Here is a 14,186-nt window from a genome sequence, read left to right as displayed (position 1 = left end):
TCCAAATAGTGGCCATACACACATCACCTACACAAATAAACACCATATTAGAGAATTCGGAAATTTCCCAAGTTCCAATTTCAAATAAGTGGTTAATATTTGACCACGTGGCTAAATCTTGATCCATATTTGAAAGTGGGATTTGGGAAGGTAGCTTATATAGTATTTAGGATAGACTTCACATTTAAGTAAGACAACAACATTTGAACATGTGATCAAATAATCAAGGTTTTGGGGGTTTTCAAAGTGTATGGAAATTCCCAAATTTCCTAATATGGTGTTAATAGGGGTGGCAATATAGAGAGCATAAGAGATTAGAGTAGTATGCCATTCGTGAATACAAGGGTACTAGACACAAATGCTATATCAGAGAGAGATGAGGGAGATTTACTAGTGACACGAGTAGTAGCACAACTAATAGAGTTGAGGGCCTAGTCCAAATGCTGCCCCCATACTATTTCATTTGGATAAAAGACATACTCTACCCACTAATTTTGACTAGGTAGAACTAGATATATAAGTATCATTTAGCCACATAGCTAGACATGTGCTATCTTATCCTCCCATTCTATCCCTATATGAGTACTATTTTGTCTTTTACTCCACCTTTGCTTCTTTTACAATATATTACTAAGCATATTGTAGCACATCACATTTTGATGTCTAGTGACGATCAACATTGTACATGATTTTGTCTCATAGGCTGTCTTTGGCCTTAAAAATGTATTTATTTATTTATAAATTTATGTGTGCAAAGTTAATTGTAATATTTCCACACAATAAAGTTAATTGGTTAGTTTGAAAGTTAGTTAGTCAATTAAATAAGTTAGTAAGATTAAGACTAACTAAGATAAAAACTAAGGGTAATAGCTAACAATTTTTATTTAATTAAAAATATATATTAAAAGAAAAACTGAGAGTCATAATCTGACATTTTTCTCGGATTAACAAGGACCATAGCTACCCTTCACGGAAGTTACAACGTGAACGAGAGTTATGACCCATATTAATCATTAATGTTAATGTATATAATATGTATAGTCCAAAGATATTAGATTTTTGGACAAAAAACTAGTATGTTTTAGATATTATCCTAAAAAGATAGAACTAGATGTCATTTAAAAGAAAAGACAAGTGATATTTTAGTTATTTTTGGAGATTTTATAAAAAGAAAAAAAAAGAGAGTAATTGGCGAAATCGTGCGCGCCGTGATTGCAGTCTACAGGCAGCAGACAGCACTTCAAATAGGGAGAGAAAAAAGGAGTGATCTGAAAGCTTTCCAATCAAGTGTCTTGGGGTTTTACCCTCCTTTTGGAGCCAATGGAACCATCATATTTATGATTTGATCATCAGATCACTGATTCTTCCAAGAGTCCCTCCACCAAGAACTCTTGTTCTCAGCCTCATTACCTCTTCTCTATCATTATAAATATGAGGCATGGGGAGGCACAAGAGAGCATAAGGAGACCCCGAGAGGCTACGAGAGAGAGGTAGAGAGAAGGATACCCCTCCAAGAGATTGAGAGAGAGAGAGAGAGAGTATAGCTACCCCAAGAGGCTGCAAGGGAGAGAGTTAGCTCAATTCTCTCTATCTTGATCCTCGACTTAGCCATGTTCTCTTACACTCTCCCATCTTGAATCTATTCCGCCTTCTTAATCTCTTGAGTCTACTTGTGGATGATGGCCTCCAAGCAAAGAATGTCACGTGCAGATGGCAATCCTACAACCAACAACGAAGCTTTGGGCGAAGGCATCACTGTCAATCCAACTGCGGTTCCGGTCATAAGTAATGTATTTCTGAATTGATAGATGCTTGCTTTGATTCTCGCATGAGATACATTAGGCTCCATACTATGATGTATGAGAATAGTTCATGGGAAGGGATAGGCCTCTTCTCACATATTCAAAAGATGGAGTTTGCAAAGTGCATGTATTAAGGGAAGTTAATTGCACTTAGTTGCATATGGCTTATTTGTTGATAGAGAAATCAGTTAGGGGTTATGAATAGCATAATCGTAAAATGACATTAAGAATTGCACATACAAGTTTTAAGAAAATTCTCTCTTTGATCCCAAGGGGGAGAGAGAATATGCGATGGAATTATTATCACGTCTAGTCTTGTATTGTTTGGGAAAAATACAATTAGTTTTGTTGGTTGATTGAACAACATCCTGAATGTTTTTTTTCAATCAATTGATTGTTACATTTGTGATTGGAATAAACATTCCAAGTGATTGTATTTGATGGTAAAAGCATGGCAAGGGTCAATAATGACAAGTAGCCCTGGGAAATAAAGGAATGTTTCATTGGAAGGTGATATTAGGCTGATTGCCTTGATTATGCTTGATTCTTAATTGGATTAATTAAGGAATGATATTTTGCATGGGTGGATCATCTCTCGAAGATTGCACCACAGATTACCCCGAGAGGGCACTGCTCGATTCACGGGCCGAAGGTCGAGTGTGGTGAAAAGGCAAACCACGGAAGTTGTGTCTCACTCCTAGGTCGCTCGAGGTCAGTGGAGCTCTAGACATCCCTTGCTGAGTCTGGAATGGAGTTCTAGACTACCGTGAGCTCAACATCTAGGGCATTGGAAGATCCTATTCTAGATAAAGGATGGAAATTATGGTGCCATGTGATTTGGACCAGGTACTTTTGCTGGACAGAAGGGATACATAATTCTCTTGTATGAGCAAGAGACAAAGATTAACTTGAAGATAAGTTAAGGAACTTGTTTGTCAAAAGGACTGCTTGTTTTGTTTTCCTGTTTGTGTTGTAAATTACGCGAACCAACCCTATTACCTAAAAGGCTTAATTAATGAAGTTGATTTTAAATGTCCCACATAAATGTGGTAGGACCTAATTACGAAACTAAAGCTATCAAGGGAAGTGGATGGACGCAATCCCCCACGGGTCCATCCTATAACAGGGTAGTCCTAGAGAACTGAGAGGCTTCTCACAAGGATTTATCACCACTCGACTTTAGGTATTGTTAAGTTAGAACCTGATTCATACCATTTTAGGGGACCGGAATGGGACTATGCCCTACGGGCAAAGAGGTTGAGCGGCGTATCCCTCTCATTTCCCATTCTCTTTGAACCAAGTGCGGTATGGATCTACTTCGGATTGGGTATCTCTACATAAAGTAGGATGTCCAAAACCCAACGCTAGAATGCTGTTAGGAGACCTTGGACCTAGGAACGTAGATCGATCCTAGTGGGTTCGGCCATGAACGCTTCCGTTGTGAGGCAGACTCAAGAAACCCTAGGTGATAAACCCTGGAACATTCCTTGGGAGTGCCGAGCAGCGACGCTTAGATTTGTTTCTCGATGGACCAAAAGTGTGCTTGGACACATGTTATGTTAAGGTTTAACACTTTGGTGTTATAATTGCTTGATACCATCCATTCAAGTCTCTTACATTCCATTTTCATTCTCACTTTTAAGGGAAGAAAAATGCTTTGAAAAAGAAAAGTAGGCCGTTCTGAGAGAAGGCTTAAAGATCAAGCTAAGAGCCTATTACAATGATATGTATGGGAATCACTAAGTCCCGAGTTCTTTTGTAATGTTTATTAAGGTATTTTTTCTTTTATGTGTGTGTGTAGCTTGAAAGATGATTTCAATAAGTTTTATTACTAGCCAAATATGGAAAACATGTGTATTATAGTAAATTGACAATCCTTAAAAAATTTAGATCCTTACTAGAAATACCATTCAAATGAGGCTTTGAAAAGGAAGCCTTAGATTGAGCTTTTGTCTTTAACTTATTTTATGGTCTCTTTTATTGTTTGTATTATGTGTGCTCACATTTCCTAATCTATGGCAAGCCTTTCAATTCATTAAATGATGGGCATGCAATGGGTATTCAATACAAACTTTCTTCATTGTCTCTAGTTTCAATGTTTATTTTTCTTTTATGGGTTCAAACTATTATAACTATTGACTTGGTTGATTTAAATAAGTAATTTTATTATATTTTATGTGGATTTTGATTTCTACACATTCACTACACAATTGTGACTTGTTGCATGTGTGAACATGTAGCATTGGTCACAGTGTGCAAGGTGGATGACAAAGGAATTAATGTTTCATGTTTTTGGTGGACATGATTAGATTGGAGAATTTAATGAGTTTATAATTTTAATAAAGAAGAGTTACATGGAGTGCAAATAACTATTTGTGTATTATTTGAGATGTATTATTTTTATGCTTAATGCAAAAGATATTTTTATATTCTTGTATATCTCTAGTCTCAAAGTTGGGCATAATTATTTGTTTTAGCCCAAAGGTAATGTTTAAAATTTAATATATTAACAAATTTTAGGAAAAGAGGATTCCTTCATGAAAAGAACATAAACTATAGATGCAATGTCCTATTTTGGGCATAAGATCAATAAAATAAATAGATGCATGCAGCATTGAGGAAAGTCCTCTCAATATATGGAGGGAGATTGTACCTAATTGATATCATGCCTTCCCTTATTGCATTTGTCTCTCTATTTCTTTTATTAGAAATTTAAATGAGTGATTTGATTATATTTTATGTGGATTTTTATTTATGCTCATTCATTTGTACAATTGTGACTTGCTACACATGTGAACATATAGTAGTGGTCACATTGTGCAAAGTGGATGACAAAGAACCTAATGTGTTTTATGTTTTTTTGTGGAGAGATGATTACATTGGAGAATTGGAGGATTTATAATTTTTATAAGAAAGTACTATATGGAGCACAAAAAATTATTTTGGCATTCTTTGACATGTATTATTTGTGCACTTAATGCATAAGAACATTTATATTCTTATAGGCATGATTATTTATTTGAGCCCAAAGATAATATTTAGAAGTTTAGATATGATATAGATTTTAGGAAAATAAGAGTTTCTTATGAAAAGAGTATAAAGTATGGATGTAATATCCTACTTTGGGCACAAAATCAACAAAATGAATAAATAAGTGCGTTTAAGAGAGCCCTCTCAATGCATAGGGGGAGATTGTACCTAGTTCTTCTAACAACATTTTCAAAGTGATCTTTGTATCCCTTACTTATATATGCTGTGATTTAAGTCAATTATATTGTATGACTTATTGTTATCCATCCATCCCTTATATTGACTTCTTATCAAAATTCATTTGTTAAGCATCCTTATCGATATATTTGTATTGAGTTCATGTTGTTTCTTTAACTATATTTAAAAAAAATAAGTTTCAAATGACTAATAAAAATATATTTAAAACATATCTAACATGGTTGAGGTCCACTCATGGAGGTAAATGAGTCTCTTATGATTTGATGACTACTTGTTGTGAGAAAATGGCATAAGGGGACAAGTTATGCTTGGATATACCTATAGCTAAAATGAAGAATCAAATCCATCATCAAGAGATTGTTAGAGCATTGAATCAAACATATTGCTAATCACTTAGTTTGGAAAAGTTAGTGTATACAATGGTTCACTTATGAACATTGTGAGGCTTTTTCCTAAATACCTAAAGACTAAGGATAGGATGGTGTCAAATAGATTGGCTACAACAAGTGATGGAAGGACTCATTCTATATCCTTGGTGGGATAGATTTGGAAGGCTCTATGATTTGGCAAGGGAGTCTCAAGGTTTTTTTCCCATGAATAATACTATAAGTGTTGGGGTTAAAGGCACTCATGCCTACGCTACCCTATACTTAACAAACCATGACTGCACATCTATACACTATAGGTGGTGGGAGCCCATCACTGTCACTTTATTCTTTATTCTTTCAAATGACTATTGAATAAGGAAGGAGTGATTACACATTGTGACTATTGAAGTTTCAGAGGTGTATTTAGGGACCAAAACTTAAGCAAATAATGAAGTATTTGCAATAAAAATTAAGAGGCACCAATTTTTTCTAAGTGAAAGTGGGTGCCCCAGAACACATCAAAAGCATTGATCAAGTTCGTTAGACGATCCATTTAAAGAGGTTCAACTTTGGTGTTACAAAGCAGCTACCTGATGTAGAAGTAAGAAAAAGCATCTAGGAGGCCAAGTCAATAGAAAATGATTCCATGAATATACCAACACTTTTAGATCTCGAATACGAGTCCATTTGGGTCTCAGATTTTAAGCAAACCGCTTACCAGTAGTGTAAACAAGCTGAACCCATTTTTTGGTAAAGGCTTGATTAAGAAGCTTAAAGAGGTTTAAAAACCTCAAACAACTCACAATGGGGAGGCACTTTTTTTGTGCCCCTTCATTCTTGCCAATTTGGGAGATTTGCAATCATTTGATCCACAAGGAGCAGCGTGGGTAGAGAGATCTCAATTTTCCATGCTCTCTATCGCCATAAGAACCATTGAATATGATGCACTCTTTAAAGAGATAAGTTTATAGCATCTCTCTCCTCTTTCTCTCTTGCCATAATTGTTGTTCATGTGGGCTAAGAGGGAGAGGGGAAAAGGGGTGTTAGATCACAACAAGGTACGAGAAATCGAGCAAAGGAACGTGAAGGTGGTTGTTAGTGACTATATGAAGCCTCAGCAAAGTGATCTAAACGACTCCAAAATCATGAAAAATACAATAGTTTTCTTGCAATAAGTCTCGATTCCAAATAAAGTTCAATTCTATTATTGTTTTTGTTATGAAATTGGGATGCATATGGATTGGAATTCGATATGAAAATGATGTGTGTTATGTCTAAGGGCTACAAGTCCAAAATTTTAGAATTTGTGGCTGTCATAATACAAAAATTAATTATCTAATACATGCAAAACACGTAAAATTGAGAAATATGATGACAATCAATAAAAATGATGAATGTAATGGTGTATGTGGGATAAAATGATGCATGCTAGTTGCCACAACTGTGGGTCTCTCTTTTATGATAAAAAATTGTGGAATTATTAGCAATTATGCCAATATTAAGAAAAATTTAAAAAAAAGATTTTGAGCCTAGAAAAATAGAAAATTTTAGGGAAACATCAATGAATGTGTAGTGAGAAGTAGGGCATGGGGTTTAGCCTTAGTCTACACTTGCTTTTGTGTTAAAGTAACCAAGAAATGGTAATTTCCATGAAAAATGACACAAAATATAAGAAATTGATAAATACAATATGCAAACATGAAATGAATGCTAAAATTATATATTTTTGCAATAAAGAACCAAATGCTTGTGCATTGTAGTAAGGCCTTTAGGGTTTTATCAAATATTTAAAGGAGTGAAAGCACGAGATAGCCCAAATCCATCTCTTCAACACTGCACTATACTAGAACAAATCATGAAAAGAATGATTTCGCATGTCTTGTGGTTGTTTTATCATTTAGAATTGTTTGAGCACCATGTAACATAACATATTGCATATGCATAAAAGCATAGTATACCTCCTGGATACATAACACTTGTGTGCAAAACTGGTGACTCATGTTGAGAGAAAGAGGATTCATAGCTGTAGGTTACTAGGTTCTTTAGAGAAAGATTGTGTGAGGATATAAAAGTTCTCCTAGAACGATAAACACCAAGAGAGGACTTTGTTTCGATATGTTATATGTCTAAGATAGCACATTCTAGGACCAATCCTTGGGGTGTAAGAGCACCATAGGGGCCACAACAATCATCCTAGGGGGGTTACCCTTTATGTGTATGAATAGAGATGAAGTAGTTACCTATGTATGGATGGCTCCCTTTGCTTGGAGTCAAAAAGGGTGATTTGTTGGACTACAACTTAAAAATCATATATACAAATTCAATGTTTAAAAGAGTCATATATAGTATCCAGACACTCATGGCCGTGAGGCTGTGTGGGATCATCTAGTGTGTCTAAGAGCTCGTATCGAGCTAGTGTTGGGCCCATTTTGGTCTTGATAGGTGGTGTGTGTCAAGATTTTGGGAGAGAAGGAAGGAGTCTCACTTGTAGCTTTCTTGCTTGCACAATGGGGAAATACACACAGAGATGGAGGCTGAAAATAGTTTTCCTCTTCTTAGTTGTGTAAGCCAAAAGAACTCTAGTACATAGAAATAGAAGAACCCTATATATGGGTCTCAAACCAAACTCAACTAACTAAGGTGGCATACTAACTGAGCCACGAACTAGAGTAGATAAGGATAGCTGTCATCTAGCTATTATTCATGGGCGGTGTACCAACCGCATCTGCAACTGACAAGTCGGTGACATAAATGCACAACGGTCACCCTGGCATATCACGAGTGGAGCTCGATATCTCAACACTCCCCCTCGAGCTCAATCCCAATTCCTGCACACCAAGCAGGTCTCTGAACTTGCGCAGCTTCTCTGCGCCCAATGCCTTCATGAATATATCAGCTACCTAATCCTCTGTGCTGACATAAACTAGATCAATAAGACCTAGTAAAACCCTCTTCCGCACATAGTGATAATGCACCTCAATGTGCTTTGTTCTAGCATGATAGACTGGGTTATTTGCCAAGTGTATACTACTCATGTTGTCACAATAAATGACAACTGGCCCATCTGTAGGCTGATGCATATCATAAAGTAGCTTATGCAACCAAGCTACCTCACATGCAGCCATTGCTGCGCCCCTGTACTCAGCCTCTGTGCTGGATAAGGCAACTGTAGGCTGTTTCTTGCTGCTCCAAGTGACTGAAGCACTCCCAAAAGAGAACACATATCCACTGGTAGATCGTCTATCAGAAATACTACCAGCCCAATCAGCATCAGTGTATCCATGCAATTGTATCTGAACCCCAGTCTCATAAAATACAAGATAGGACAGTATCTTGTCACTATTGGCTTTCAGATTTCCAAGGCAGATTTCTCACTTTATGTGAGAAAAACAGAGAAAGGTATTATGCTACTTGTCATTTATGTTGATGATTTAATTGTGACAGGTGACAGTGATGAAGATATCCTTCATGTGAAAATGCTATTGAAGTAGAAGTTTGAGATGAAGGATTTGGGAGAGCTGCGTTATTTCTTGGGCATTGAGGTGATTAGATCACCAAGTGGGATACAGCTCTTGCAGAGGCAGTATGGATTGGACATGCTATCCAAATATGGGATGATAGGCTGTAAGCCTATTTCAGTTCCTTTGGAGCAGAATGTGAAGCTAAGCACAGATGTAGTTGAGCTTCTAGAAGACCCTACTATGTACAGACGCATAGTAGGAAGTTTGATTTATATGACTATTACCAGGCCAGATTTGAGCTATGCTGTTGGATTGGTAAGTCAGTTTATGCAGGCTCCTAGGAAACCACATTTGGATGCGGCTAGACGCATACTCAGGTATGTGAAGTCCACATTGCAGTATGGACTATTTTATGAGACTGGGGTTCAGATACAGTTGCTTGGATACACTGATGCTGATTGGGCTGGTAGTATTTCTGATAGACGATCTACCAGTGGATATGTGTTCTCTTTTGGGAGTGCTGCGGTCACTTGGAGCAGCAAGAAACAGCCTACAGTTGCCTTGTCGAGCACAGAGGCTGAGTACAGGGGTGCAGCAATGGATGCATGTGAGGTAGCTTGGTTGCATAAGCTACTTTATGATATGCATCAGTATACAGATGGACCAGTTGTCATTTATTGTGACAACATGAGTAGTATACACTTGGCAAATAACCCAGTCTATCATGCTAGAACAAAGCACATTGAGGTGCATTATCACTATGTGCGAGAGAGGGTTTTACTAGGTCTTATTGATCTAGTTTATGTCAGCACAGAGGATCAGGTAGCTGACATATTCACGAAGGCATTGGGCGCAGAGAAGCTGCGCAAGTTCAGAGACCTGCTTGGTGTGCAGGAATTGGGATTGAGCTCGAGGGGGAGTGTTGAGATATCGAGCTCCACTCGTGATACGCCAGGGTGACCGTTGTGTATTTATGTCACCGACTTGTCAGTTGCAGACGCGGTTGGTACACCGCCCATGAATAATAGCTACATGATAGTTATCCTTATCTACTCTAGTTCGTGGCTTAGTTAGTATGCCACCTTAGTTAGTTGAGTTTGGTTTGAGACCCATATATAGGGTTCTTCTATTTCTTTGTACTAGAGTTCTTTTGGATTACACAACTAAGAAGAGGAAAACTATTTTCAGCCTCCACCCTTGTGTGTATTCCCCCATTGTGCAAGCAAGAAAACTACAAGTGAGACTCCTTCCTTCTCTCCCACAATCTTGACAGAGATATGATGAATTGAGGGGTATTCCCCCAATTTAGCTATGCATACTTTTCCCTTGAAAGAGGAAAGTTGACCTGTGGTGCATGCCTTTTGAGTTAAGGGACATGCTATTCAAAGAGTTACAAAAATTACGTAAGGCTAGCCTGATATTTCTTATGTAACACACAGAGTGGTATTCACTAGTAGTTATCAAGAATAATAATAATAATCAAATCCAGCTTTGCATTGATTTTAGCAAGCTCAATAAGATCAAGTGCATGTGTTAGAGTGTGCTGCAATGTTGTCATTGATTCTACTTTGCGACATCACTCTTGAGAAGATCAAGCCTTCCAGTAATTATATTTGTCCACAAGCAATAACAGTCTACTGTGAAAGAAGAGCATCGAAGAGGCATACATTCAGTTCATGTCATTAACTGATCTCCGTGAAGTTATAGAAAGCAACAATGTGCTCAACGAAGTGGACATAATTGTAACTAAAGAGACCAACTAACACAACCCTCGAGCCTCTAATTTATATCTGCAAGAAAATTTTGTCTATCAAATGGAATCATGCAAGGATGGAGGCAGAAGTGCTAAGGGTGATAGTGGAGAAGCTCCTCCTCAGCGCTTTGCTTTTCTGCCTTAGAACTTGAAGGAAGAAGACAAAGGTAGAAACCTTCTTCACGTGCCTCTTCACCATGAGTTCTACTTTGCTAATGACTCAGTCCACCCACAAGAACACCAATTGGCATTAGCAATTATTGTCATGAAGCTCCGCTATTCTTGGAAGCTTCATGCATATCTTGTGGTCGTCCTTTCTTCTCGGAGAAGTTAGCTCAACCATTGGTTACTAGAAGGCTTGCAAAATATGAAGTTGATAGCAGTTCACACTCGTGAGCTACAGATACTTGCATCCTCAGCATACGGATTGAAGGCAAGGTCATCTTGACACCAGAGCAATGTATTGCATGAAGAAGAGCTATCAGCTAATAAGGAAGGCATTTGCCAAGGAAGAGCCAAGTTCGGGTTCAAATAGGAGAATTGCACTGATTCTGCCATGTTCTAGAGGCGATGCAAGAAAATTGAATCCATAAGAAGATGATGAGGCGCTCTCTTCATATTCATCTTCTATGTGTTCATGAACTGATTTGTATACTCCTATACAGTGAGATTACCCTGAGTAAGTTGGTACCACCTTCTTGCCAACCATTTCTTTTCAACCAGGGACACAAATACCTACACCATATGCATCTCAAAGTCATCCCAATCATGGAATTGCGGATTTTCCCTTTGTATGTAACACCACCACATATGGGCAAATCCCTCTAAATGAAGAGAGGTGAAAAGGATCTTTTCCTCATCAGTGCATGGGTAGATGTGAAAATAAGCCTTTGTGCATGCTACTCATGAGTGCCATGCATGCCATGCTGCTCATAAGTACCTTGTGGAGTGCATTGTCCATGATATTGGGAAGGCATGTAGCTGCCATTTATAGTGGCTCACTCTCTTGTGGAAGGTCTAGGCAGATTGGCAATGGGGGATGGAAGGATAGGATCATCATGCCTTGTTGAGGGCTCCCCTATCTTGTAGGTGCTGAAGGGAATACCGTGTGTCCTAATGATGCCTTGTTGGCCATGCACAATCTCCAAGGGAGGGGGCCGATTGGCCTCAAGATTGGAACAATGCTCCTTTGCTTACATCATGAGGGGGCTTCCAAATATCGAGACGAGACCAATCATTTGCTCTGTTAGCCTAATCATTGTGGCCATCATCTCTCTATGTCTCTCAACATGATGATTCTCATGTTGGCACAATGTGTGATTAAGTATAGAGTAACGGTCCAATTCAAGGGCATTTCTTCACATATCTCCTCATGGTCCTCTTGGGTGGAGCTAGGGTCCTTCATTGATGTCCGAGAATCCCTAATTTCATATTGAAACTCCTCATGGGCCTTTGCCTTGCCTCTTTGTCCTGCCATGTCGAGTACTGTCCAAACAAACCCTCGGGGAAAAAATCTGAGATATATTTAGCTAGGGAGCTTTGATTGAGGAACTTTGTAATTCAAAACAGAGGGGAGAGTGCCCTCTACGAGGCTATGCAAAAATATTTTTCACAAAAATTTGTCAGAATTGGCTGTGAGTAACTTTATCTGGCTATATAGAAGGGGACTATAACTTGTCCTACATGACCACTACACACAAAAGTGGTTGTAACTCTCCAATGAGAGCTCTAATCAAGGAACTTTCTGAATCTAATCAAAGGGTACAATACCCTCTTTGAAATGAGCTATGGGGCTTTTAGGTCAATTATCCAGATCCCTTTTGTTGTAATAGGTTTTATGGAGTAGTCCTGGAATGCATGCACCTTGTCTCACAGTCTATATTGGTCCCCAATTCAACATTGTTTGACCTTTTAATGATGCAAAAACCTTAGACAATTGAATGTAGCATATACATAACCTATAGAGCATAGCATGGCATCCATACATGGCCTATGATTGCCTGCAATGATTTGGAAAACTCAACAAGAGTCCTAAGAAGCATACATTCAACTCACTGCCAATACATGTATGATATACATCCCATATACATTTCCAATGTTCTTCTAATGGTCATCGGGGTAGGGATGGATTGTACATGCACCTCCAAACAAGTTCTTCAGCTCTGAGACCTAAAGGGTGTGCAAAGTTTCACCTCGAAATGGGTTGTGCACCCTTTCAGGGTCATTAATGGCAAGGGGGGTCACCCCACTATTGTCTTGCCATATCACCTAACATTGGCCTTGATTACATCAACCAAAAGAGACATGGCAGGTGCATTCTAAGCTAATCAACCAGAATGAAATGATTATTTTGGAAATAGACTTTTAGCTTTGATGAGATGTAAGATAGAAAAATTGGATGGGGAAGGCTGTTACCTTAGCAATTCAATGACTCACTAATGGCTTAACTTACCCCTTTTATAAAGATTTTTGGGTTTACTTTCAAAATCACATCCAACAAGATGGTTATGGTTAGGAGTATGATGCTGAGCTGTTGAAGAGAGGGATTAATTGAACCATAGACATGAATGCATTCATAAATGATTGAGTAGGTAAAGAAGTATACCAATACATTCCCTTGATTCAATCAATGCCAAGAGAGGGTTGATTCTCTAATCTCTCTCAAACAAGAGGATGGAGCTCAACAAATGGATGAAGAGAGAGGCCAAGAACTGTGAGACATATCTCAAACATGCTTCAAGAAGTGATGGTAGGTTTTCCAAATCAAGAACCCATGCTTCTCCTCTAATTCAGCCCATGGCCTTCAATCCCGTGAAATATTCAAGGGGAAGATTATTGACTAGTGTAAGAGTTTGGACTACTATCTTACCTAACAAGCTAGCCAATGAATGACTGAAATGCAACTTGATGAAGCAAGGCAGAGATCTACAATATATTACGAAGACTGTTGTAGGCATAAGCAGATGAAGGAAATAACTTTACTCAGGTGGAGCTATAGAGTAATATTTCCGCATGAAATATTAAGTCGAACTTAAACTTTGCACACCCCGCGAAATAAGGCACCCCAAAGTAATCTCCCACATCGTACAAAGTTGGCGGTTAAATGCTTACCCCGCTCACACGATAATAAACCCCAACCGTGTTGTGCAAATAAGGCCGAGGCTAAAACCCACAAGGCCGCATGAGAACACCTTTTACAAGAAAGGAAAAAGGGATAATGGTTAAAGTTATGTCAAATTTTTTTATTAATAACCCCTTTTTCCCCAGCCGATGCATGGCAGGGGAGAGGGAGTGTGACAGGAGTAGTGTTATGTGGAGGGAATGGGGGAGAGAGGAAGCATGCAAGCCATCCACGTGTGTGGATCTCCCCTCCCCTTATACACTATAAGACCTCCCCCCTGGAGCTTGGGAGGGAGGCACGAGGTGAGAGAAGAGAGAAAGGAGGCAGTCGTGTTGCCGCCATCACCGTTGCCACGCCAAGGACCTGCCACCATTTCGACACCTGCTGTCTGCCATGCTGATTCACTGCCACCTCATCATCATCACCATCATCCTAATCATCATCCTCATCACC

This window comes from Lygodium microphyllum, chromosome 6 (genome assembly GCF_053477565.2).
Source record: "Lygodium microphyllum isolate KBCC chromosome 6, Lygodium_microphyllum_v1.1.10, whole genome shotgun sequence".
In the NCBI taxonomy this organism is placed as follows: domain Eukaryota; kingdom Viridiplantae; phylum Streptophyta; class Polypodiopsida; order Schizaeales; family Lygodiaceae; genus Lygodium; species Lygodium microphyllum.
Note: the sequence above shows the minus strand (reverse complement) of the source record.